General features: G+C 44.9%; 1 protein-coding gene, 1 long non-coding RNA gene and 1 pseudogene across 5 annotated transcripts in view; 2 read left to right on the forward strand and 1 right to left on the reverse strand.

Moving 5' to 3' along the window:
- Window positions 1-24,488, reverse strand: part of KCNJ15 (potassium inwardly rectifying channel subfamily J member 15) — a 79,719-nt gene that overhangs the window by 21,991 nt on the left and 33,240 nt on the right. Inside the window, exon 1 of one of the 4 annotated variants that reach the window (XM_088023880.1) lies at window positions 9,812-10,361. The exons of the other annotated variants lie outside the window; for them this stretch is intronic. The gene's annotated coding sequence lies outside the window, so the exon portion shown is untranslated. Of the gene's footprint in view, window positions 1-9,811; window positions 10,362-24,488 lie in introns of those variants that run through there. 4 annotated transcript variants of the gene reach the window in all.
- Window positions 906-23,703, forward strand: LOC148164964 (uncharacterized). Its single transcript, XR_015768311.1, has 3 exons — window positions 906-1,064; window positions 12,247-12,426; window positions 23,027-23,703. It is a non-coding gene; the product is annotated as an uncharacterized LOC148164964 (long non-coding RNA).
- LOC114202265 (U4 spliceosomal RNA) lies at window positions 5,988-6,136 on the forward strand (annotated as a pseudogene).

Raw genomic sequence — 24,488 nt, forward strand, 5'->3', positions numbered from 1 at the left:
TTTATACTGCTTGACCCAGTGACTTTACGTCTAAGAATTAATAAGAAATGTGCATTGAGATTATGTACAAGAATGCCTTCTACATTAGTTACGATATTGAAACATTCAAATCAAACTGCATCGCCAATACAGTAGAAATGATTTTAAATTTATAAAATATTTATAAGCTGAAATACTGTGCAGTCTTTAAAAACCATGGCAAAGTGCTAAACGTGTTCAATTAAAAACAGGTATTTGATAAAGCTGGACATAGTGTATTTGCTCTGTGTTTCCCTCTCTAGGTGAGATTAAACTGAATGCCTCTAAAATGTTAATAGCAGTTATCTCTTTAAAGGAAAACAAAATTAGGAAGGTTTTTCAACCACACTTTCCATTTTTGTGGAGTTAATCTGAAAATTCAATTTCCCTAGTACAGACCTTTCCCAAACATTCCAGATTTTACTGTAAATGAGAAGTACTTATTGTGCCCTACTGAGAAACTTTCCACACACTGCTGTGGCCAAACCGTATGAAATAATTTACTTTCAGAGATGTTTAGACAGTACAACTCCAAGAACCTAGTGTTCAGTAAGTGTTCAGGGTTATTTTTTCATGTCAGCTTAAGGCTTCTTTTAATTGAGTGGGTTAGAAGAGTTTGCATTTCACTCAAGAGGCATGCTGATAAAGCAGGTTTCCTGCCCAATGCCTTTGCTCAGGCAGGTCCCTTTACACCAAATTCCTTTTCTGTGCCCTGTGTCTGGCAACCTCCCTTTTCATCCCCCAAGGCCCAGCTCAAACATTACCTCCTTCAGCTTCCTGGGAGAGTTCCTCTTGCTTCTTCCCTCTGCCTTTTGCAAGTTGTTCCCACCTCAAGATAACATTTAAGAGTTGCTATAGTGATGTGTTTGCGACCCGTTTCTCCTTAAACCAGGCTCAGTGTTAATTCATCTTTTAACCCTAAAGCCAACACAAGTCCTGCCACATGTAGGGACTTCGTGTCTGAGGGAAGAACGGGACAGACAAAGATGCCATGCAAGTGAACTCCCAGCTGTCTGGATTTAGTAACTGATGAAGCTCGTTTAAAGGTATGAGAACTGACGTCGTAGGTCGGAGGGGAGGCCAGTCCAAAGCTAGGCACCTCAGAAAGGAGAGGGGTAGAAATACACCACTGACTTGAATCACCGAACTAGAAATGAAGGTTTAGACTTTCCATTTTGAGTCATAGGTCAAAGAATATCCCTACAGGATCTGGCCTTGAAGAGAAAATGGGTTTTATATTTCTTACACTGATGCAATTGACAAGCATGAGAGGCATCAATATATTCGATTTAGCCTAACAAATTACTTCCTATGGTTTCACGTTCCATGAGGTTTCAAGCACACTGGCCATCATATATAGAAGGCTCTAAGATCCCTTTCAGCAATAGCTTTCCGTTTGTTTCCTTAGAACGGGAGTCTCTGACATTTTGTGTCTCAGGAATCCATGAGCAAGGAAGGAATAGAAGTATTCAAATTGAGTTTTCACTTCATCCTTTTCAGTGTTCATATGTTGCGTATATTTTAAAATGTACATAATATATTATTACAGGACAAAAAGTATATGTATCATGCCTTTAGGTCCCAAAATGTCCGTGTGTGTGTGTGTGTGTGTGTGTGTGTGTGTGTGTGTGTGTGTGTGTGTGTGTGGAGGGGGGGCTGTACATTTTTCAATCCTTTGCTTTAGACCAGTGCTTATTAAACCTTGATGTGCAGACAGATTCCCTGTGGCTCCTGTTAAAATACAGATTCTGATTCGAAGTTCTGGGCTGAGGTCTGAGAATTTGCCTTTCTAGCAAGCTCCACAGCAATGAAGTAGCTGCAGTTGGGGTTGCAATCAGCATTGTGCAACCACAGTTCCTCATCTGAATGACAAAACACAGAACACAGCAAATGATTTCGGGGACTTTGTTCTCCCCTGTGGATGGCCGTCACCAGCTGTGGGGGCCAGGAAGGCTGATTTCTCTTACACAACTCTGTTGCGAAAGGAGCTTTACCTATGGGAGAAAGTTCAAGGTCACTAGCTGGCTTCATTTAAAAAAAGAGAACGTTAAAGAGCATCGTAGGCCAGTCCTGTAGTCAGCAATTCTCTTCCCCTGTTGGCTTAAATCTGGAAACCCCCTTTATGAGAAGCATGGCTAGAAACCAACATTTTGACAGCTCCTATCATCAAAGATCCCATGGTGCTAACGGTAAGTCGAAGAAAACTAAGTCAGAAGTTTCTGACTAGAAAGAGCTACCTCTGTATACCCTCACCCTGATGGGACCCTGGTGTTGAGAGTCAGTGGGTTACCAATGTTCTTTGTCCAAAGGAAGAGGAGAAAAATACATAGAGTGCTCAATGAATATTTGTGAGTTAAAACACACACACTCGTTATTGACAAACAAAATGATTCTCCTAATTCACACAGTGTAGCTGGCCATTCACGTTAGTGTGTCCCGGGACAACTTCAAAAAGACTACTTCGGTCTAATTTGAACCACAAGCTTTAGCTCAATTTCTGAGCCACCTTGTACTCTGCAATAGCAGTTGCGAACCCATTTTCAAATATCTGCATCTTCTATCCTGTGTGGCTGGTGTCAGGGAAAAGCGACGTGTGATTAAGACGATGCTTCCTCTGAATCTAGACCCACATCCCACAAACATAATGCAGCCCAAAAGGACTCAGAGTCGAACACCCCAATGCCCGGGAGCATGTGTTCGGGATTAACAAGGATCGTGGAGAGGATGAAAGAGGAAGTTCTAAGGGACGACGACGTTGACCCCTTGACATGAGTTGGCCCCTGAATTATACCTAGTAGGCCAATTCTTAATGTTTTATCTTGGATATCTGTCTTCAGCCCTATTTTCCAGGAAAGATCCCATTTTTAGAGAATGGAGCTGGGAACGGGACCCTGGTTGCCAAGCCCGGGCAATGTACCCCTGTGTTCCCTGTGTGCCAACTCTTGTATCCTTGTGATCACTGGTGAATAACCCTCACGGAACGAGAAAGGCCAAATTGCTGTCTTTGGGTTGTGGGGAGGGACAAAACATTCAGCTAAGGAGAATGCCTTGCATCACACGGCCAAGCTTGGGATACCTTGAAGCTGCCCCTCTCCCTTCTTACCACCATCACCTTAGGTTGGAGGCACATACTTTCTTTCTTTGGTGATCGAAGCAGGCTCATAACCAGGTCCCTGTCTCCAGTGGCCATCCCTCTAAAGCATTCCCCAGGGTGCAGCCTTGGTGATCTCCGGAAAGCGCTCCCCCACTGCCCAGCTCAGGAACCCAGGTTATCTACAAACCAAGGCCTGGGCTCCTGACCTTCTGCACATGGTGTGTGCGCCCTTCAGGAGCTGCGCCACCTACCTTTGCCTTGTCACCAGCCGCTCCTCAGCCTGCACAAGCCACGCTGAATGACTCATAGTTGCCCTAATGGGTTGGTCCTCTATTGATTGATCCAATGCTCCCAAACCTCCCAGGTCAACTGCTAGAAAGCTCTCTCCCTTTCTCCACCTGTTTTCTCTTACCTACCTTTGAGACACTGCTCATTCTAGAAGGTGCTTCCCCTGTTCCCCTGATTTCCCTACGTGCTCCCCGGTCAGCCCCTGTGCTTCTGTCTCTCAGAATTTTTACCTCAGTGGTGGAACTGTTTGCTTCCTTATGTATATCTCATTGCAGTAACACTTATCAAATTACCAACAACCATTAGCTGAGAACATACATGTGACCAGCACTATGTTGGCAGTTCTTACTCCTTAACTCCAAATGGCGGAGTAACTGGTAGAACTCCGGTGAAAATGAGGGGCTCAGACAAGTAGGAAGTTCGCCTAAGACCACACAACCCATCAGTAGTGGTGACAGTATTTAGATCCTGGTTGGTCTGACTCAAAATCCAGCTCATTGTGCATCACACTTCATTGCCCCTCATTGGAATATAAGCTGTCATACCTTATAGTGAGGGTGCTAATGCCAAAGTTTCAGCAGGGGCTTAATGTTGACGAATGAATGAATGAATGAATGAATGAACGAATTATGGAAGAAAGGCAGCTTAGAGTCTGGCCATGCTAGAAAAAGCAGCCATGGGTCTCAAAGTGAATGCTCCTATGTACTGGTGTATTGATGAATTGAGTGGAGAAAAGGTTACTTTGCCTTGGTCGCCTGTAACACACCCCCCCGCGTACTGGCGGAAGATGCAGGAGGGATCCCGCCCACGAAGTCGGCCTCCCTGGAGGTGTACGGTGCTGCCATGCAGCACCCCACCCAGAGGGTGCTCCTCCTCCTGTGTCCTTTCTGTGAGAGGCTCCACGGCCCCCCAAGCCTCGTGCCAGTCTGCCTCCCCTCCCCTCTTCCTTTATAGCCACAACCCATGGTCTTCAGTTCTGCCTCCAGAACAGTCCTCGTTTCCATCCCCAGCTCCTCTGCCCTTTCAAGGCTTCACCCTGCTCACTGCGTCCCTGGCTGCCTTTTGGCCCCTCTTCACTCTGGCTCCCTCTTAAGAGTCAATCTCCCTTTCAAAAAATGAGAACATGTCTATGTCAGTTCCCTGTGTCAGCCCTCAAATTGTTTTTCATTTCTTACGTGATAAAGTCTTAAGCTTTTTACCCTATGTCCGAGTTTTCCAAGTGAGAACACCTGGCTACCATTTTGGTGACACCCTTGGATGTTCTCTCCATCGTCCATGCTTCAGTGATGATGAACTGCTCTCACTTCTCTGCATGCCGCGTGCTGCCCCACACCTTTCTAGCTGCCTTTGCCTTCCTAGTGTCTCGGCTGCCTGAGAAGCCCATCCTAGTGTGAGATTCCCTTAGCTGAACCCCTGTGGTTCAGCCGGCTAACTCCTCCCACTGAGGGTTCACTTAAGGCCCTGCCTCTCCTTCACCACTGTAACGCATACTAGCAGTACCCTCACTCCAGCATCATGACTTTCTCTTAATGCGTCCAACTCCCCTTCCGGATGGTGAGTTCTTTGAGAGCAGGGATTGGGCCATGTTCATCTTTGTACGCACCAGTAACACAGTCCTGGGTATATAGTAGGTGCTCAAAAAAAAAAAAAATAAGTTTTGATGACTTATACTCATCACTCTATAAATGAGTCAACAAATGAATCAATAAATGGATTAATAATTGACCTATAAGTTAAAGAATGAATAAAGGTCAAAGACATGACCCAAAACACGTGAGCAGTTTCAACCCATTTATCAGTACATGTGATGTTCTCTGAATTCCTTCTTTGAAGTGACTTATGGTTACACATTGTTCCACCTCTGTGGGAAGTGAGTTTCCACCGTGCTACAATTCTCTGGGTTAAGAAACACTTCCTTTTGTCTGTCCTGACTCAGATGCTCCCGGAAGCTGGCCTGACCATTTCAGCTTCCTCCGCTGATGACCCTTACACTGTGATTCACGGGTGACCTTAAAGAGAACATGGATGTTCAGATATGGCTTTTCTCTCCGAGGATGGCTTCCTTTTTAGGGAATGATTAATCATACCTATAGCTCCTCAAGGGATTAGAGGTTTCCACTAAAGAAGTGTAATTGCTTTCACAAGTGCTTTGGTTCCTCCCTTATTTACCCTGCCTACCCCATACACACATGCACACACATGCACACCACATACACACACATTCACACATACACACACACATACACAACATTAGCCTGGATGCTGCAGAATCCTATTTGTCTTCATTAACTTAAAGATATTAACAATATTTGTTAAGAGGCCCAAGGACTTAACTTGAAGACCATGGTAAGGTCAGAACGAAAGGAGGGAAGGCTCATGGACCAATAGGGTGGGCAGCTATTTCTTCTCATCTCCTCCAGTTCTTCTCTTTATCCATCAAACCATCACATTTGATCTCTAGGATTTATTTATTAAAGCCAAAGGGGCTAAGTTATTATTTTGGGCAGACCATTACCCTCTTCTCGGTCATGAGAAATGGGACCTAGTTTCTAATGCTATTCCTATTACCGTTTTAAATAAACTATGGAGCTTTGTGCAGTGGCAGTATCATAGCCCATGAGGTTTATCCGAGGCGTGATTATTGCTAATTAAATAAACTATGGAAAGGATGATTGAGGAAAACTGTAAAACTCACACATAGCCTAGGATTAAAAATGATGACATGGTTTTTAAACTCCAGCGGTGACAACCCCTCCATCCCGGCCACTATTTCCTGGAAGCTGTTACTACTCCCCAGTGATGCCTAATGACCAGCATATCATTCATTCACTCACTCACTCACTCACTCACTCACTCACTCACTCACTTATTCAGCAAACATTTAACACTATTATAAGACAATGTGGTCTCACGTCTGCTCTTGGTCCTCAAATTATACCATCTGATAGAGGAGATGACATATACGTGAATTGTTATAACACCAAGCAGAATAGAATCCTTTATGGCTACACATTATCTTGTGGACACTTACAGACTTCTATCACAAAACGCATGTTATTTGCTGGCTCATGTATTTCTCCTGTCCCACTGTAAGCCGCGTAAAGACAGGGACTTTGTCTTATTCTAATACTCTCTGCTGTCTTTATCTAACTCAGTGTCTTCCCAGCTGACATGAATGAATGTAAAATATAGAAACATACAGAAACTTCCAGGAAAGGATTGATTCTTTCCAACTGAAAGAACCAGAGAAGTCTTCATGCATTTTCTGTAGGAAGAGGAAATAAAAGAAAGGGAATTGCCTGTGAGGGGAATTGCCCAGGCAAAAGTATGATGTGAGGTAAAGTACTTTCCTGAGTACGTTCATTTGATTGGATTATAGGTTATATCAATAATTCTCAACTGTGGCTGCATCTAAGAAACATCTGGGGAAATTTTTTAAATGCCCTGGTACCTTGGCTTCCGCACATGTCAATTGAATCAGAATCTCTCATTAGGAGGAGGGAAAGGAGGGACATATTATTTGGAGCTTGAGGTTTGGTACTTTTTCAAAATTCCCTATTTGCTTCTAGTGTGTATTGATGGTTAAGAATCACTGTGGGCCCTCAAGAAAGTTAGTATGAACACAGATTGAAAGCTGTACTGGCAGTAGATTTTAAAAGGCCACGGAGATCAAACTGAATCATTTCAACAGGTAAAAAGAAGCCAGGCTCATGTAGCAAGACAGGTGGAGATGGGGAGAGTAGCTATAGAGACATTATTTGCGATGCTGTTAAATTCACTCAGCAATGCATGAACTCAAGGGCATCACCACCTTGGCTTACCAACAGGGTAAATCCACACAACTATTAGATGTGGGATGGTGGCAGGGGACCTGGAGCTGATAGGTCTCTGGGGTTTGGTCCCTGGATGAAGAGGAAGACTTAGATGAAAAGCAGAGAGTATTGAAGGCAACATTGTGAGGTTGGCTCTCATCATGTTTGCATTGAGATGCTCATCTCTAGGAAATAAATTTGGGGCTCATGATGAAGACTCGAAAAGTTAACCACATGAGTCAAAGAGATCTATATAAAAGAAAAATACCAAGAGCCGAAGGCATCTGAGGGTAGAACCTTGGAGACTGACTACATTGAGGAGAAGGAGAGAGGACTTTGCAGCAAAGCAGCTGGAGAAAGGGCAGACAGATGGTTGGACAGCAATGTAAGTTCAGCAGAGTGGACAACTAAGGAAATAAGATTTCAGGAAAGAGGATATGAATTAGAGGTCAAGGTTTTGAGGGCTGACAGGAGACACTGATGCTCCCAGAGGTTAAGTCCTAGAAAAGAGGGGGACACCTGTTTCCCAAAGACAGGAGGGAAAGAGGAAAGGTCATACCCACTGCACATGTATTTATTGAGCAACTACTCTTTTCCAGACTATTCCATACACGGGGGATACCAGTGTACAAGTGAAATGCTTATTTTCATAAAGCTTCTGTTCCAGTTGAGGGGACGGGAAAGAGAGATAGGAAAAGCTATAGAAAAATGTTACGCCGTAGAGGATGAAGCTTGATGAACTGTGCTCTTAGTCCAGGGAATGATGCTATGGTCATTTGGGGGCAAGATGAGCAGGGCTGAAGGAGGTGCAAGGATCTGGGCTGGATCCCTAGAGGCCAGGAGAGGAGACAAGAGATGAAGAAAGGAGTTCAACCAGCCACAGGGCCCATGAGGCCCTCACACAGGACCTGGTCTCTCGGCTGCACCTGCTGTGACTTTGCAGATCCTGCGCAGCCTGGGAGCCCTGGCTGAGTATGGAAGAAGGGAGGTGCCCAGAACCGGGGACTGGCAAGGCCTCCGCGGTAAAAGGTTACTGGGCCTTGGGATTACAAATACCACGTTAGAAACATAAACATCTGAAAACCACAGAATGTAAATGCTCAAGGTCACAGCACACTCATCAGCTCGTGGGATCCATATGGTAATTGAGCACATTAAGAAGCCTACTAACTCTGCTATTGAGTTTTAGAAGGGCTATAATTTAGTATTGCCAGCTATCAATTAGGCTTGTTTTCCTCATCTGTAAAATGAGAGGGTTGGACGAAATGGCCTCCAAGCTCTCTTCAGCATGGGCAGCGGTGAACATCAGAGCGCACGCGAAATTCTGAAACTTCACTTCTTTAACGTGCACATTGAATGTGTAGCTGTTGGTGCTCAACAACGCGGATGCAGGGCTAACACAGCTCTGGGTTAACTATGCCCTTGGTCTTATGGACCGTCCTGGTTTTAAGAATAAATTTCCCTGTGAAAATTCACAACCTAAATTCTGGTGGGAGAGATCTCAGGTGTCATGGGTAATTGGTAAGTTATTGATAGGACATTGGAACAGACTGACTAGAGAATTATTAGAGATGAATAGGTTCCAATATTTGCAAGCTGGGGAAATTGCTTTGTTAATATTGGAAAAAGGGGAGACACTGGTTAAAAGATATCAAGAAAGAAAGGAAGGAAGGAAGGAAGGGAGGGAGGAAGAAGGGAAGGAAGGAAGAGAAGGTGGGAGAAAGGAAGGAAGAAAAGCAAAGGAGCTTTTCAAGTATTAGAATAAATAGCTAGGGATATTAAACAAAGTTATACACATGTAAGTCGTCTCTCAGAGATAAGATGAATTTATAGCAATATATGTAGGATCTTCCTCACTGTCAAAAGTTGTGAGTAAGAGTTATTCAGGCCTTAAGTAGGTTCTAAAAGCCCAAGGTAAATTGGGTCAATCTATAAGGATAACTGGGCTCCTAGCTAGCTACTGTCATTTAATATTTTAAACATCTTATTACTTTTCACATGCAATGCAGTTTGTGAATAATATGATACATGATATTGAAAGAAATACACCTAAGGATGTGTGCTTGTTCACACAGCTGCATTTGTCATATACCGTGTCCTTGAGATCAAGGTCTTTAAGGCTCAAAACTCAGCACTAATTCTGCAAGTTACTTATTTGTAAATTTAATCTGAATTAATAGCTAATTGCTATTTTTAGAAGCATGCTTGATGCATTATTAACAGTTTGATACCCAAAGTTTTTGTTTATGCAAGTAAATTGGAATTTCAGTCTTTACAGTATAGGGTACAAGTATTACTCACTCTTTTTCCTAACAAAGTTAATGCTGTATTTTATTTGCAATCTCACAGAGTTGTGCTCATGCATACTTAAGCACTAGAAATTTCAAAAGTGGAAGTTTTCTTCAAATCAGTAAGACACATACTAGTAGAAATGAAATAGAAGAGAGAGTAGGGAAAAAAAATATGCCTGAGGTCAAGATGAATCATTTTGGTCGGACCTTCCAGAAATTCCTTGGTCTTTTGAGGTTTGGGCGTTTTATCTTTCCCTTCCTTCTGTACCACCCTGGGAGACCAGCGGGAAGCACTTTGGGGGTCTTACCTCGAGTCCGGGTGCCAGGGCCCTGCTCAACAGAAGGTCCCGGAGATCCAGGGTGGTGATGACTGGACCTGGCTCTGCAGGAAAGAATCCTGGGGCTCCAGGAGGGTGTGTGCAGTCCAAACCTTAGGCTCTGTGCTCACGTGATAGCTGAGAGAATGGGTGGGAACCTGTCCTCTACCCCAGGAGGCAGAAGCTGGGCGTTCGAGCTGTCCTCACCCACTTCCGCGGTGAACGAACAGCAGAGCCCTTGGGCCACAAAGACTCCCAGCACAGGACTTTGGTTTTTATGGGTAAATGACAGCCCCTTTGCCAAAAACGGTATCTGTATCTGATTTTTTTTTAAAAGCTATTTGGCAACAGAAACTGCCAAGCAGAACTACCATGTGGAAGTCAGTACGGCATTCTCTCATTCTTCACAGGTCCTGCGGGGCACTAGAAATTCTTTCTCTCTCTTGAATCCTCTCCAAAGGCTCTAGAACCTTGGAAAATTATCTGATCAAGAATCACATTTTAGGGGACGCCTGGGTGGCTCAGTTGGTGAAGCATCTGCCTTCAGCTCAGGTCATGATCTCAGGGTCCTGGGATTGAGCCCCATGTTGGTTTCCCTGCTAAGCGGGGAGTCTACTTCTCCCTCTGCCCCCCCCAACTTGTGCTCTCTCTCTCTCTCTCTCTCTCTCTCTCTCAAATAAATAAATAGAATCTAAAACAACAACAATAACAACAACAACAACAACAACAACAACAAAGAATCACATTTTAGTAGCTCTCAAAGCTGTCATGGGCCTCACACTGTCATGGGCCCGATCCTGGTGCTAGGTCACAAGTTTTGTGGCTTGTTTTTTAAAACACCAGGCTAGGAAGCAGCCCCTGTGGTGGATAATTATAATAAACAAATGGGAACACACTAGAAATTTCCGACATTGGATGGACCTCATGCACCTTCGTTTTCCATGACCTCCACATGCATTTCCACAGATGTTTCTTCTCTGCCAATCTGCTCCCATAACGACCTCTGGACAGGATGTGGACTATCTGTATGGAATAGCAATGACCAGGCCTGCTGCCAGGGTGTGGATGATTACACACTGAAAGCGGTATAGCACGGGCTCACTGCTTTCTGACTAGAAAAATACCGAAACGGTGCTCAGCTCAGTCCTCAGGGATTTTCCTTATAGGACCGTCCTTAAGAATGACAGTTCAGGGAAGGAACTACTAAGCAATGTCAACAGTTTAGGGACAGTAGGAATGGTTCATCTGTGTTAAACCCGTCCTCTCTCTTCTCTCTCTCTCTCTCTGTATACACACACACACACACACACACACACACACACACGCTCTGGTCCAATTTACAGATTTTTGTTATCTTCCCTTGATTTTGACAAAATTGGATGAATCACCACATATTCGTTGCATATTATTCCACGCTCAGCTTCGTCTTGAGCATTTTGGTGATAGGGAAGCAGCATGATATAGTGGAAAGGAATAGGGTTGGAGCCAGACAGACTTGGGTTCAAATCTCAGGTCTTCCGGTATGACAGTGAGGGGCAAGTCCTTAAAGTCTGAAAGCTTGGGCCAAGGCCCACCTGATGGGTGCATCCTGGGGACAAGGGAAAATGCCCTGTGGAAGGTACTTGGGTTGGTGACTTCGGACAAGTATCTGGTCTCCCTGATTTTCAGCACCCTCCCTTCAGAAAAGGGAAATAAGAAAGCTTGCCTTGCATTAGAACTAGGATCACCAACGGCCGGCTGAACGCACCCAACACAGGGTGCAAAGCAGGACTCTGAGGAGGGTAGCTAGCTTCGTAAGGAGAGGTGGGAGAGGAGCGTGAGAAACTTAGCTCAGTGGTGGAGAACGCTGGCTAACAGATACCCGGGTTGATGCTTATGATAGTCAGGTTCCATAAATCCAAGCAAGACCGCTCCTAACTGCAAACGTCCCCAACTCCCAGGGACACCTGGTGTTTTGGTGCCAAACTTCCTCTCTGTCTCCTTTTCCCTGATTTTAGAGAGTCTTGTGGTTTCTTTCCATACCAGCCTGTGCAGTATGTACTCAATTTATAGTTTACAGGGATTTCTCACACACCCATGTATGTTTTCCACTGGAGTCTGTACTTTTTCCTAGACCCACCCGAATTCCAGAGCATGGTTCATTTGTACGCCAAGTTCATAGTATTTCTCTTTGTCACTCTCCTCTCCTTATAAAACCTAGGAGAAAGCTACCTTTTTAATGTTTCTGTGTGTTCTTGTCAGCAAGAACAAATATGAAGGAAATGTGAAGTCAAAAACAATTACAAGGGTAATTTCTGATTGAATTTGCAAAGAGAACAGCCCAGTAAATCAGCTTCTGCAAAATCTAAATCTTGTTCATCCAAGTTGGAGTAGCTATAGGGGTATAATCTCCCTTTTTTTAAAGATTTTATTTATTTATTCGACAGAGAGAGACACAGCGAGAGAGGGAACGCAAGCAGGGGGAGTGGGAGAGGGAGCAGCAGGCTTCCCGCGGAGCAGGGAGCCCGACGGGGGGCTGGATCCCAGGACCCCGGGACCACGACCTGAGCCGAAGGCAGACGCCCAACGACGGAGCCACCCGGGCGCCCCGGGGTAGAATCCTTTTTGTAAGTAAAAGAATACTAAAAAATCTGAAGATTTTGTTAAGGGTGGTGACCTAGACTCTGGAATTCTGAGTTCTTTTATAAAGTCAATTTTTAAAAAACAGAACTGTATAAAAAGGGAATTAAGTCCCTAGGGAGGAAAGTAAGCTCGTTCTGGTCATTTGGAGAATGCTTGTTATCCTACTGATTCTGAGAAGACGGAACAGCCTTCCTGACACTGTCACAAAAAGCATCTCATTTAACTCCCTGGTATCCCTGTGGCAGGAATTCCTCCAAGTTTACAGATGAGAAACTGAGAAGTTAGATAACTGGTGGAGGATCACACAGCCCTCCAATCTAGCACTTCTGCCTCCAAATCTACCCTTTTTCTCTCCAGCCACCTTAAAGAAAAGCCTGTGTTCACCTTGGGCTGGGGCGGGGGGCGGCCGGGATGTTGAGGAATCCACGCGGGAGGTGGGGACCTTGAATGGAAACAGAAGGAACCAGTTTCTACTGATTGATGGCTTCCCATGCGCCCCCAGATGTGCAAAGATGCCGAGGCTCAGAACGTCACTGGGCCTTAACCAAGGGCTCTGTGGCTGGGAGTCTACATGCCAGGAATTCACATCCAGGAATGTCGGCTTCCAAAGTCCAGAGTCTCTTGTCATGAGATCAGCCTGCCTCTCTTAACAACTACCTGCCAGAGGCTCGTTCTCACTCATCTTCTGTTTCTGTAGGGCTTGAAGAACTCCTGTCACATACTGTATGTTCTCCTACCCAGAAGTTTCCAAAATATTCCTCACTTGACTTTTGCTAAGAAAACGAAAGCTTCCATTCTTTTAATCCCCCTATATATTTTTCAAAATGACCATAATACAGTCCTTTATGTTTTGCTGAAGTTTTGTTTAATCACAGCACAACACCAAGAAACCAGAAGGTAGTCCCAGCAAAACAAACTTTAAGCTGTAGGTCCAATGCCAACAGCAGCTAATTGTTCCGAGGGAACTGGCATGGCTTGCTCATTCTCTTTCCCTTGTTAGGACTGTCTTTGTCAGATCCTGCTTGTGTTCAAAAGGTCACTGATCTTATGAAAGAATAAACTTGAAAAGTCTTGCTTTAATCATTGCAGTAATTAGCAAATTTAGACACTGCATTATCTTTCCCTTTTTACTGGAAACCCATTCGAATTCAAGACGGGCTTGTCATTTATCCAGAGAGTCTCAGGAGAACTGAAGCTCATAACTTGGAAAAACCAGGTAGTCACCCAGGTGTGAAAGGGCCTGAGTTGCTAGAATCTTCCTTCAGGAACACATGTAAGCTCCCCTCTGCACTAAGCCTATACTTTGAAAATCGGGATAGAGGTGAATTTTTTTGAATCACTTGGTTGAGTTTCAGGAGGAAAAGGAATGGGCTAGCCACCCTTAGAACGGGGCATGGAGGGAAAGAAACTCACTATCAACAGGCTCAGAAGGAGCCACCCTGCAGGCCTCTGAGGACCCTGATTTGCCAGCCAAACGATAATCTCTCAATCCTCTGATTTTTTATCTGCGGCGTGAGTTGGGAAGTGGCCACCAGGTCCTCCCCCCGTCTTTTCTTGTTGACACCATCAGACCACCAGCAGCTTCTTTCCCTCAGCTTCCAAACCTGCTCTTACCTGCTATGATAAATGAGTCAAGGTGGTGTCAGCAAGAGCGTCTCCAGAAAGTTCCAACTGTCGGTTGCTACTTTAGTCCTCTATCTGCTTCTCTGATGATTCATTCTCTTTCTACGTGGTAGACTTTCCCTCTTCCCCAACCAGGCCCTTGCCAGTTATGTTCCCCAGGGTCCGATGCTCATCCTCCTTTATTTCTCTGTACACCGTCTCTTGTGTCCTCCACCTAGCCCTCTTGACCATTCTTGGTCCCATCACATTAACTGCTGCTGACCAACAGCACTTCTTCTGAGATCCACTCTGTTTTCACCATCCCCTGGCACACCTTTCCTAGAAAAATGCCCAGAACTGACTTGTCCCAAACAGAAATCATATTATTCATTCTCCCTAAACGTAGTTACTCCTCCTGATTTTTGGTTCCAAACAATGGCATCCCCATCCCGCCGCCTGTCTGTAAAATCCTTCCGTCCCACATAATCTAGTGCAAGCCCAGAGATCCTGCCTTCTAATGCACCCAGCGAGCACCTTCTTTTTCCCTTCTGCTGTCACTCTGGGCTCCAGGTCTTCATGCCTTTTCCCGGCCTCTCAAAACACCCTTCTGGCAAGTCACATGGCCTTTACTGCCAGACCAGTACTCCTAAATGCAGCTCAGAACCCCCAAAACCAAAGCTTCCAGTGATTCCTCACTGCTTGGCAAACTGAACCCCAAACAGTCCTTGGCAACCAGCCTGCTCTTGAATCTCATCTCCAGAGGCTCAGCACTGAAGGGCATGGTCTCTAGAGGCCAATGACCTTGCTTCAAAGATGGCTTCACCCCTTCTGAAGCAAGTTACATAACCTCTGTGCCCTGTTTTCCTCTCAAAAACAAGGCTCATAATAAAGCCTACTGGATAGGATGAACAGTTGTTGTTAGGATTAAGGCGGACCTAGAACCAAGTGGCCTTCAGGGAGCACTCAGCATCATCACCTTGACTCCTGGCAGTACCGCGCCTCCTTCTCTCCCTGGTGCCCCTGCCATCCTCTGACTCTGATGGCTTCTCCTCCGTTCCTGATTCTCAAAGTCCTATTCACTCTCCAAGGCTCTCTGGAATACCCCAGGCCTTTCCCAACTGTCCCAGACACATCTGGTCTTATCTCTTGACTATCTCCAGCTGTTTGCCATGGCTCCTCCAGCAGTTCTTGTGTTCTGCCTGGCACGACGGATGTTCTGCTCTTAGAGCACTTTTTACTATTTTTCCACTTCTGTTCCCACCCACATGTCCTCACAGAAGCAGACTGGGGGCTCCTTGAGATCAAGGACTGAGGCTTCTCCCTCAGCCACCCAGGCTCCTGCCAAGCAAGCTGCCCGTTCACGTGTGCTGGGCGAACGGGACTGGGGTTGGAGCCCAACCATTCAAAATCCTGATTGGATTTGATTAAAAACTCATTAAATATTCATTTCCACCCACTTTAGGGCTAGTCATAGAAATGTCATAGACCGTTTCTTCAGATATTGAAAACTAAACGGCGTGTGCTACAAAAAGCATAGTTTAGAAAACATCCCCAGGAGACTAGACGAGACAAGCTAATATTCATCGTTATAAAATTTATTTTTGAACATACATATGCTCATACAGCCTTAGACTCTGAAACGCCGTGTGCTGGCATAGACTGCTCCCAGTTGGAGATGCATTTGATGGTGATCCCAGAAAGGTGGCTCTTGTAAGTTTTAGTCCTAGACTATTTCATCCTTAATATTGGAAATCTTAGAAAATTCTCTTCAACTTAAAATTTAAAACATATTGCAAGCCAAATACCCGTATTTCCCCAGGTATGCTAACCCAGGCCAGATCAAAACAGAGCACTTGAGGGCAACTCGAATGATGTGACGGTAGGACCTCGTCTCCTGGATTGGCCACACCAGGGATAAAATCACCCTCTTCTTCACTGGGATTGCAGCAAATTCCTCCTCTTCTTTCTTTCCCTTGTTTTCATCCCCAGAATCAAACTTCCAGTCCACACTCCCATGCCAAAGCCATGGAGTTTTATTTCAATTTCCTTCTTTCCAAAATATTTTGCGTGCCACCTATTTTCCCTGTATGCGGTTTACTCAACTACTTTGTTGTAGGTATGAGGTGCCCTGTAGAAACTTGTAAAAATATGTCTCCCTTCCATAATAACCCCACTGAAGCAATTCTAGCAGTAGATCTATCACTTTGTAATGTTCAGCAAGGGAAAAAAAAATGCACCAGTTTGTAGTTTTCAGATATACGTGTTTTTAAAACACTTTGGATAAAAAGTTCTCTGTTGGCATAAATGCAGGTCATGGTTCAACTGAAGATGTAATTATGGCAAAAATCCCACCTTCATGTCAATGCGTGTTGATTCAACAAGCATCACCTGAGGAATTATTTGGGCCAAGCTCTGGGAGAGTAGAGGAAGAATCAGATAAAATCTCCATCATCATGGAGCTTGCAATTCAGTAGGTGAAAGAGACAAGTAGATGGGTTCTTATAATGTGAGGCCAAGTGGTAGGAACCAGCTAGTCCAGGGTGGGGAGGGACGTCTACACAGGGCTGCTAGCCGAGGTGTGGTGGGTCATAGATGGCTTCCTGGTGCTCGTGCCAGACCTGAGTCTAAACCAGTGGAGGATGCTTGTCCCCTTGTTTATGGACAATCAAATTACAGACATAGTGATACTAAAAAAAAAAAAAAAAAAAAAAAAAAAAAAAAAAAAAATCCTAAGAGGGAGAATAGACAATGTAATTCAAAGGAATTATAAAATATGATGTATGATAAGACTAGACCCAGCAAGGGCCTCATTGATTCCCTGGTTCAAATATAAAGTGTATTTACAACTCACATTTAATTCTGAAGTCACAAATAAGATTCTGCCACTGTGGGCCTGTGTACATTGAGTTTGTGGTTTTTTTTTTTTAATAGATAAAACTCATATAAAGCAAGCAGATGATTTAATCAAATTACCTCTTTGAGGTTTACCCATATTTTTTCTTTTTCAACTACTTTTATGTCATGTTGTATTTGTGTGAGGGTATGTGGATGTGCCTTTGAAAATCCACTTAAATCCTGAGGGAATCAGATGGAGGTAGAGAAACAAAGAGATGAAAAGTAAGTACATTCTTAGGGGCTATCTCTGGTCATGTTGCAATCCTGAAGGCCGGCCAGTCACCTGCAGGGACAGTGCAGGTCCCGAAAGTACAACTCACAGCCAAGGGACACATGAACATCACAACATGTTCTTTCCTGGAGCGCACGACACCTTGCCACCCCATAGCAATCATAGTCTGGAAAGGTGTCCCCAGTGGGGCTGCACGAAATATTAGTCAGAGGAGTAAATAATAGTAGTAAGGAAGTCGGAGGAGGTGGGAGGCAGTGAAAGCGTTATCTGGCCTGGTAGGCATGGGTTTTGCAAGCATTCGTACCGAGAAATGGCAGTTACCCGGCTGCCGGACCTGGAAACAGTGTTAACAGAAACAGAGGGAAGAGGCTGTCCCTTGCCAGACACATGGACGTTTCATGGACATTTCACAGGGGCAAACCCTCCAGCCTGTTAGAAGAGAAGCACATTCTCAATGCCTTTCATATCATGCTAGCTTCTAGGCTCATGACTAGCACGATGTTCTTCTGGCTTTAACTTGAGTGAGGGCTTTTCAAATGGAAAAAGTGCACCATTAAATTCAGTGCCCACACAGTCGGCTGTAGGAAAAACAGAACTTTGATAGCATCTTGCCCTTGGGCCCAGTTATGGCCTAAAGGTTTGGCCACAGTGCAAGGATCTACATTTCACGGCAACCTGCCAGTGGCATGAGAAACATTCTACATATCGCCCAGATCAATTTTCCATATATTACTGATCTTAGGTATGTGTAAGCACGATAGTATTTTTGCTTATCATTTTCCAGTTACTCAGAGGGCAGCCAGCAGTTAAAATTTACATAAGTGGATGCAACCATTCCTTCAAAAAGCAAGTATTGGGCCTTTATTATGTATGACACAGAGTGGATTTATCACGAAGGTAATGAAATCAAGCTTCAGGGAGCCTTGCTTATACCCATAACCCATATCAGCCCTCTCCAAAGCTTTGTACCTAATTTTCTAGTCATGATTTTGCATTCATTTTCCTTAAAGTGTTCCCCCAACCCCATTGTATATTTTTCAAGCCCCATATGATCTTGATCAGACTCCAGTGCGGTCCTGGAGAAAACACACAAGAATCTCATAGTTATCATCCTGATACCAGGGCAACTTCAGCTGAAACAGGATGTAGATTGAAACCCAAACCTAACTACCTGGGTCCTCCAACCAGCCCGAGAACTGGATACCTACTGCAGGGGTCCCCCTCTGAGTCCCCTGTGTATTCCCACGGCCCCACAGTGATCTGTGATCCCAGGGACATGGTCAGGTGGAGAACCCAGGAACATGGATGGGGGCATAAGGGGCCAATGGAACCTGGTGGCTCTTGACCAGCAGGCTCCCTGCTGAGCAGGGAGCCTGATGTGGGGCTCGATCCTGAGACCCTGGGATCATGACCTGAGCCGAAGGCAGACGCTTAACCAATTGAGCCACCCAGGCACGCCAAGGATTTACTCATTTTTCCCCTTTCATCTCAACCAAGTAACACTTACAAAATAAAACTTTCAGGTTCTACATTATTTTCTCTTATTCTGTGCCCTCATTTCTCCCTTTCAAGGTGGGGAAGCAGGCTACATTTTTTTTTTTTTCTTTTAGTTGAGAGAAGGTTTGGCATTTCTAGGGCTGCTCATTTCCCACCACACAGTTCCCTTTACCTGCCTGTAAAACCAGCACAGGGAAGCTACCTGAACGGCAGCAAAGAGCCAGGGGGTTGGGTCAGAGCTGTCCCCTGCCAGGGCACTGCATCCTTGAGGGGCACAGAGCAAGGCCCAGTTTGCTACCCCACTCCCCAGCCCTGCCGCACCGCACTCTCCAGCTGCACCAACAATCCCACAGCCCAGGTGGCTCTATGAGACAGAGGTGAAAGGCAGGGGAGAGGGAAGGATGGATGAAAACCTCTGCCTGATATGCCTCCTGCATTTACCCACTAATACGCAACAACCTCTTCTTTGCAAACCTACAAACTAACATTAACTCTGGCCATAGCTCCCTAACTATTTTTGGAGGAAAGTTACTCTGACTTGAAAGATGAATTAAAACACATTTGGAGACACCCCCATTTCCTCCAGCGTGAGGTGCTTAAGTTGTTGCAGTCAGACCGTGGCTGAATTACTTATATATTAAAGACTGTGGGAAATGATTAGGGAGGTTGATTCGTCCTGAGCAGGGGCTCGTCATCTGTGCCCCGCCACGTGTACGGCTTCGTCCGTGGACTGCTGTGTTGGCTCTGAGATTCAGATGCGGACAACAGGCAAATATAGTCCACAAACACCTCTGGACTCTGAAGTGGGGCATGCGAGGAAGTCAGAGGATTGCTCCATGTCTCTAACCAAGGAGGAGGTGAGACAGGAAAGGGTATTTCAAATGCTTGACATTTACTGATTACGTCTGTAAACGTTTGCCTCTACAGTCAGTACCACACATTGGTGGTTTTTCTTGTACCGAGCATGTTGCTGTCTTTCAGGTATATAATCACACACACACACCCCCAAAACAAGAAAGCACCGCCCTTCCCAGATCTCCTCCACACCAGGGCAGAGCAGGAGTGTGCTGAGCCCTGTGTCAAGGAGCCGACAGACCTGCTTTGGTTGGCTCTCAAGACTGCTGGCATGGGAAGCCTGGGGTCTCGCTCTCTTCCCCCCCAAAAACCGGGCCGTCTGCACTGGGTTTAAGTGTGAGGAGAGGAAACTGGGGAAATAGCCCTTTCCGTAAAATGACCACAGCTGTTGGTGGAGAAAGGAGTGGTAAGGGTGGGAGGGCTTTTTTAAAAATGTGTTTTCCTTAAGCGACCAGAATCACAACATTCAACCAAGTCTATTCCTAACAAACCCCCGAAGTACTTAGGCGTTTCCTTAGCTCAGTGAAGACGTGTCAGCTCCGTTATTTGATTAGCGTTTCTGGAGATGTGATTACCTGATCTGGATAAACTCTTCTACTTTCCTAGCCTTTTCTGAAGACTTGCCATGTGACCTCTGGGTGGCTCCCTGCATGGTCACTGACTATATTCCCAGCTAGAGAAGTAGGAAAACTGCTAAAAAATCAAAACCAAACCAACCAAACAAACAAAAAATAACAAGCCCCCAAAACCCAGGGAAGGAACAGCGGAGGGAGCCGTGCATGAGTAAGTGCTCACTCCGTTCCACTGCGAGCCTCCTGACCTGGCCCACAAAGGGATGGCTGCAATGGACTCTTTTCTTTGAATTCTTTGGACAACTTTAAACTGAGAGAATTTGTCACCTAAGGCTATTGTTCATCGTTACACGGTTTTTTAAACATTTATGAGAGAGGACAAAATGGGGTAAGATCGGGGATAACAGTTGATTGTACGTGTGTGTGAGAGAGGGAGTGTGATTTGGGGGTTTCAAAGAAAGGACTTTACAAATCAGTTGTCATGTTTTTTCCTAAAATTCTTCCTTTAGTTTAAAGAAAAAAAGAATGAAAATATTTTCCATTCAGAAGACATAAACTTACATGTGTGAACTGAGTAGGACGGATCATTTTGCTCTTTAATTTTCCCAAGTTGAGCATTGCATTTGTTGTCAGTGTCCCAACCTGTGGCTTTCAGAAGTTGGGAGGTCAAGAAACACCTCATTGAACAACAAATTCTTATTTCCTTCAGGCGACTAAACGCGGAAGTGCAGAGAGGAGATAAAAAACTAGCTTCACGGGCGCTGCGTGGAAATTCCACCCAGAGTAACATTTCTTAGCCGAGAGCAGTCTAAACTCACAGGAAATCATACGCAGGTTCTAAGACACATTACCCACAGGTTGTGAACAAAGGTTCATAATGTTTCCAAAGTCAGAATTGTTTACCTTCCTTCCACCTACCCCGGAAACTTACGTAACTTTTTTTTTTTTTTCTCCTAAGGATAGGTAACAGATTTTAAAATATTCCGATGAGGTTTCGCCTTACGGCAACCTACACTGACTTCTCCCCGGACAAAGGAAACTGACTGCCAGAAAAAGACCCAAGAACTCTATAATCACTGAAAATCAGTAACAAACTTGCTCTGACAGACACTGTGAGAGTGTTCCTTTCCTCCACCTAGATCACTTACACCCACAGCAAACAAGACAACATCTGGATATTGTTTCACAGGCAAAAATAAAGCACTTTTTTTTTTTGCCCCATCATTAAGTAAAGAACCCGTTTTCCACATGCAAACAGCACTTGTAAATTTCCCCCAGATAAGCTTGGAAGTTTTGAATGATTTTAAGTGAGTTTTAAGAGAATCACCACTCGTTCATTGCCTGGGAGTAAAGTTTTTCAGAAATCTCCCTAGCCGGCTGAGGGCTACGGTGTTGACCGAAGCGCATACCTCTTACCTGCAGAGACAGATGCACCGGACTCCTGCCTAGATGGGAAGTTATGACCAGGCAAAGAAATGATCGGTCGATGCAGGTTGCCTTAGGAAAGAGAGGTGTGCAGGTTCTCTCAGAGTGAAGAAAAGTCTCTCCCTGTTCGCTGTCAGTCAAAAACAAGTTGGTACAAGTTTGAGTAGGATTTACCTGAAGGAACTGAAGAGAGGAGGAAAGAGATTGGGAGAGATTGAGCAGAGGGAGGAGGGACGAGAAGGGAGGAGGGAGTAGGGGGGAAGGAGAGGGAGAGGGCTCCATGATGTCAGCAATGTGCCTTAAGGAAATCTACAGACCAGCAGAAAATTCTAGTGGACACCCAGTCCTGAGCTCTCTGAACACCTGTAGGAAGGAAAACTAGTGCCCTTTTAAAGAAGAGAGCCAGTTAATCTTTGAAGAAGCTTTGGCCGCTCTCATCAAAACCTTTTTTATAAGGCCCCTTTGCCTATAGACCATAAATAAATAACCAGATGATCTCTCCTATACCCCATGTTCCCTCCTCCTCTTCCCTCCCCCCACTGCAAATGAATGTTAACAAAAATCCCTACTTCTTCGGGAAAAAGCAAAGCAAACTCATACAGATGATACACATATCAAATATATAGAAGCAAAATGTCACAGAGAAAAACTCTGTGTTTTTAGCTCAATCTCCCTATAGCCTCCGTTTTCCCTGACCAAAAAAAAAAAATAAAAATAAATAAATAATAAAAATAAAGAAGTTGGTTAGATACAGGTAAAATTGGATTCTTCTGGATCGTGGAAGTTGGGATTGAGGCTGGTTTCCAGCATTTGTGCCCCAGTGTCCATGCTTTTATGAGACTCAGTCGCAGATTTCCACCATCCTTGAAGCAGAAGTCTAGGGGGAGGTCACTGTCTCTGGAAATGGAGGCAGAGTTTCCTTCTGGAATATAGCTGTATGTCCTCCCTACACCGAGCCCTTTCTTGTGGCCATCATGCCAAGGCCTGTGTGGGTGGCCAGTCTTCCTGTGGCCAGAGTGCGCACGGACTCTGGCAAGCCCTCAGAGGAAGGATGGCTTTCCCACAGGTGCCTTCCCCGGTGAGATCCCCTGCACTGGTCCAAAGGCAACGCCCAGGGAAGCGAAAGGTCTCTGTCACAAAGATGATGATGACATACTCATGTGTCCTCTGCACAGATTCCTTGACAGGGTCAGGGCCCTACAGCCGCTTTAGGCTGGACAGAAGAGGGGGTGACTCAATCCATTTGTTGGAAGCAAATGATATGTCCCCTCCGCTGAGTTCTGGGTTCTACACTCCTGTGCACCACTCCACTTCACCTGGGTACAGCTGTTGCCCTCTGGGGGCTCAAACTAAGTGGGGGCAGGAAGGGGTGAAAGGGGGAAAGTCTGAAACTGCCTACTTTATCTAACCCCCTCCCTTGACTCCAAGTACTGGCATGAATCATGCCCTTTTTTCCTATTCGCCAATAGGAACGGTACATCACCCTTTCGTCCTTCTCTTTCCCAGGGAGCAGGGGCCAGCCTGCGAGAGTAGCGTGGCCCCCTCGGAGAAGATGCTGGGCTCTCCGGGGGCTCAGGGCTGGAGAGAACGAAGAAGACATGTGGGGTGCAGGCGTCTTCGAGCTGGCACTCTTACTCCAGACCATGGAATCGGATGCCCGTCAGAGGAGGATGTGATGAGAGCCCCATATAAAACAGGGAAACACAGAGGTCCAAAATAACAAGAAGGGGAAAACCCAGCTTCAAGGCCTGACTGTATCCTACCCCAGGTGGTTTGTACAGGCTGTCCCATTGGCCTGGAATGTTCTCCCTCAGATCTTCATTCGCCCAGATGACCCCGGTCAGGACTTGGCCCAATGGCACCTCTTCAGCGGGACTGGGCCCCCATCTCACATGGCCATAACCCAACTGGGTCCCTACTTCTCCCTTTTAGTCTGTATGCCATTTAGTACTGTCTAAATTGTCCCGACTCTTTATCATTTGCTGTCGGTTTCATTTAGCACTTTACCGCACCTGTCTTGTTCACTATGTGTCCCTCAAGGGACACCTGGCACATCACAGTCTCTAAGACAATTGTCAAGTAGATTGATAAAAGATTATAAATGGACAGTACGATTTGTTACGATTGAATTTAATTCTTATTTTCTTACTTTTAATCAGTGTTTCCAGTCTCAGCTCTAATTAGTAAACTAACATTTGAATACTTTTTCTCAGTTTATAAAGTTCTTTCAGAAATGTTATTCATTTGATGCTCAGACCAAAAAGGCACGATTAGTTTAAGGGCAAGGAAGTGGGAGCCAGAGAGGTTAAGTGATGTGCTCAGAGTCACAGAGCTGGAAGGGGGTGAGGGGTGAGGCTCAAAACAGCTCTTCTCTCTCAGTCCATGCATTTTTCATTAGGCTACATTCTTCTCAAATTAGTCTATTGTGGGCATACATAGGCATGTGTCAATTTCTTTATATATCAAGTCATACACTACATGAATGATAATCACAGTCTAATACTCTGGCAAGGTTTAGTTCTTAAAAGATCGTACACAGCCGAGCTCATATTCCTTCATGACACACTCTTAAAAATGATGACAGAAAAAAATGAGTTTAAAATAGTATGGATGCATGAAATCATTTAACAGTTAAGACGATATGCTTTATGTTGGTGATGTTTAACCATTTTTGTTCATTTGCATCAGCTGGGGCTCCATCAACACTCAGATGTTGAGATTGTAGATACAACAGAATTCACAAAGGAGATGAGGCATTAAAAAGTGTTGAGTCGTTCAGTGGGAAAACTCTAGAAAAATATCTGTGAGATTTCTGTCACAGGGGACAGATTTTCCTTGGCACGTTTTAATAACTGAATGATCTAAGTATTTCCAATGCTACATGAGAGAGAGAAATGGGACAAATTACTAATGTTGACAAAAACCATTTTGTGTCACCCAATCTCCCTCCCATCCAGTGAGTGGAATC

This window comes from Eumetopias jubatus, unplaced genomic scaffold (assembly GCF_037043125.1).
Source record: "Eumetopias jubatus isolate StellerSeaLion01/CBP00866 unplaced genomic scaffold, mEumJub1_p1.0 scaffold_1, whole genome shotgun sequence".
In the NCBI taxonomy this organism is placed as follows: domain Eukaryota; kingdom Metazoa; phylum Chordata; class Mammalia; order Carnivora; family Otariidae; genus Eumetopias; species Eumetopias jubatus.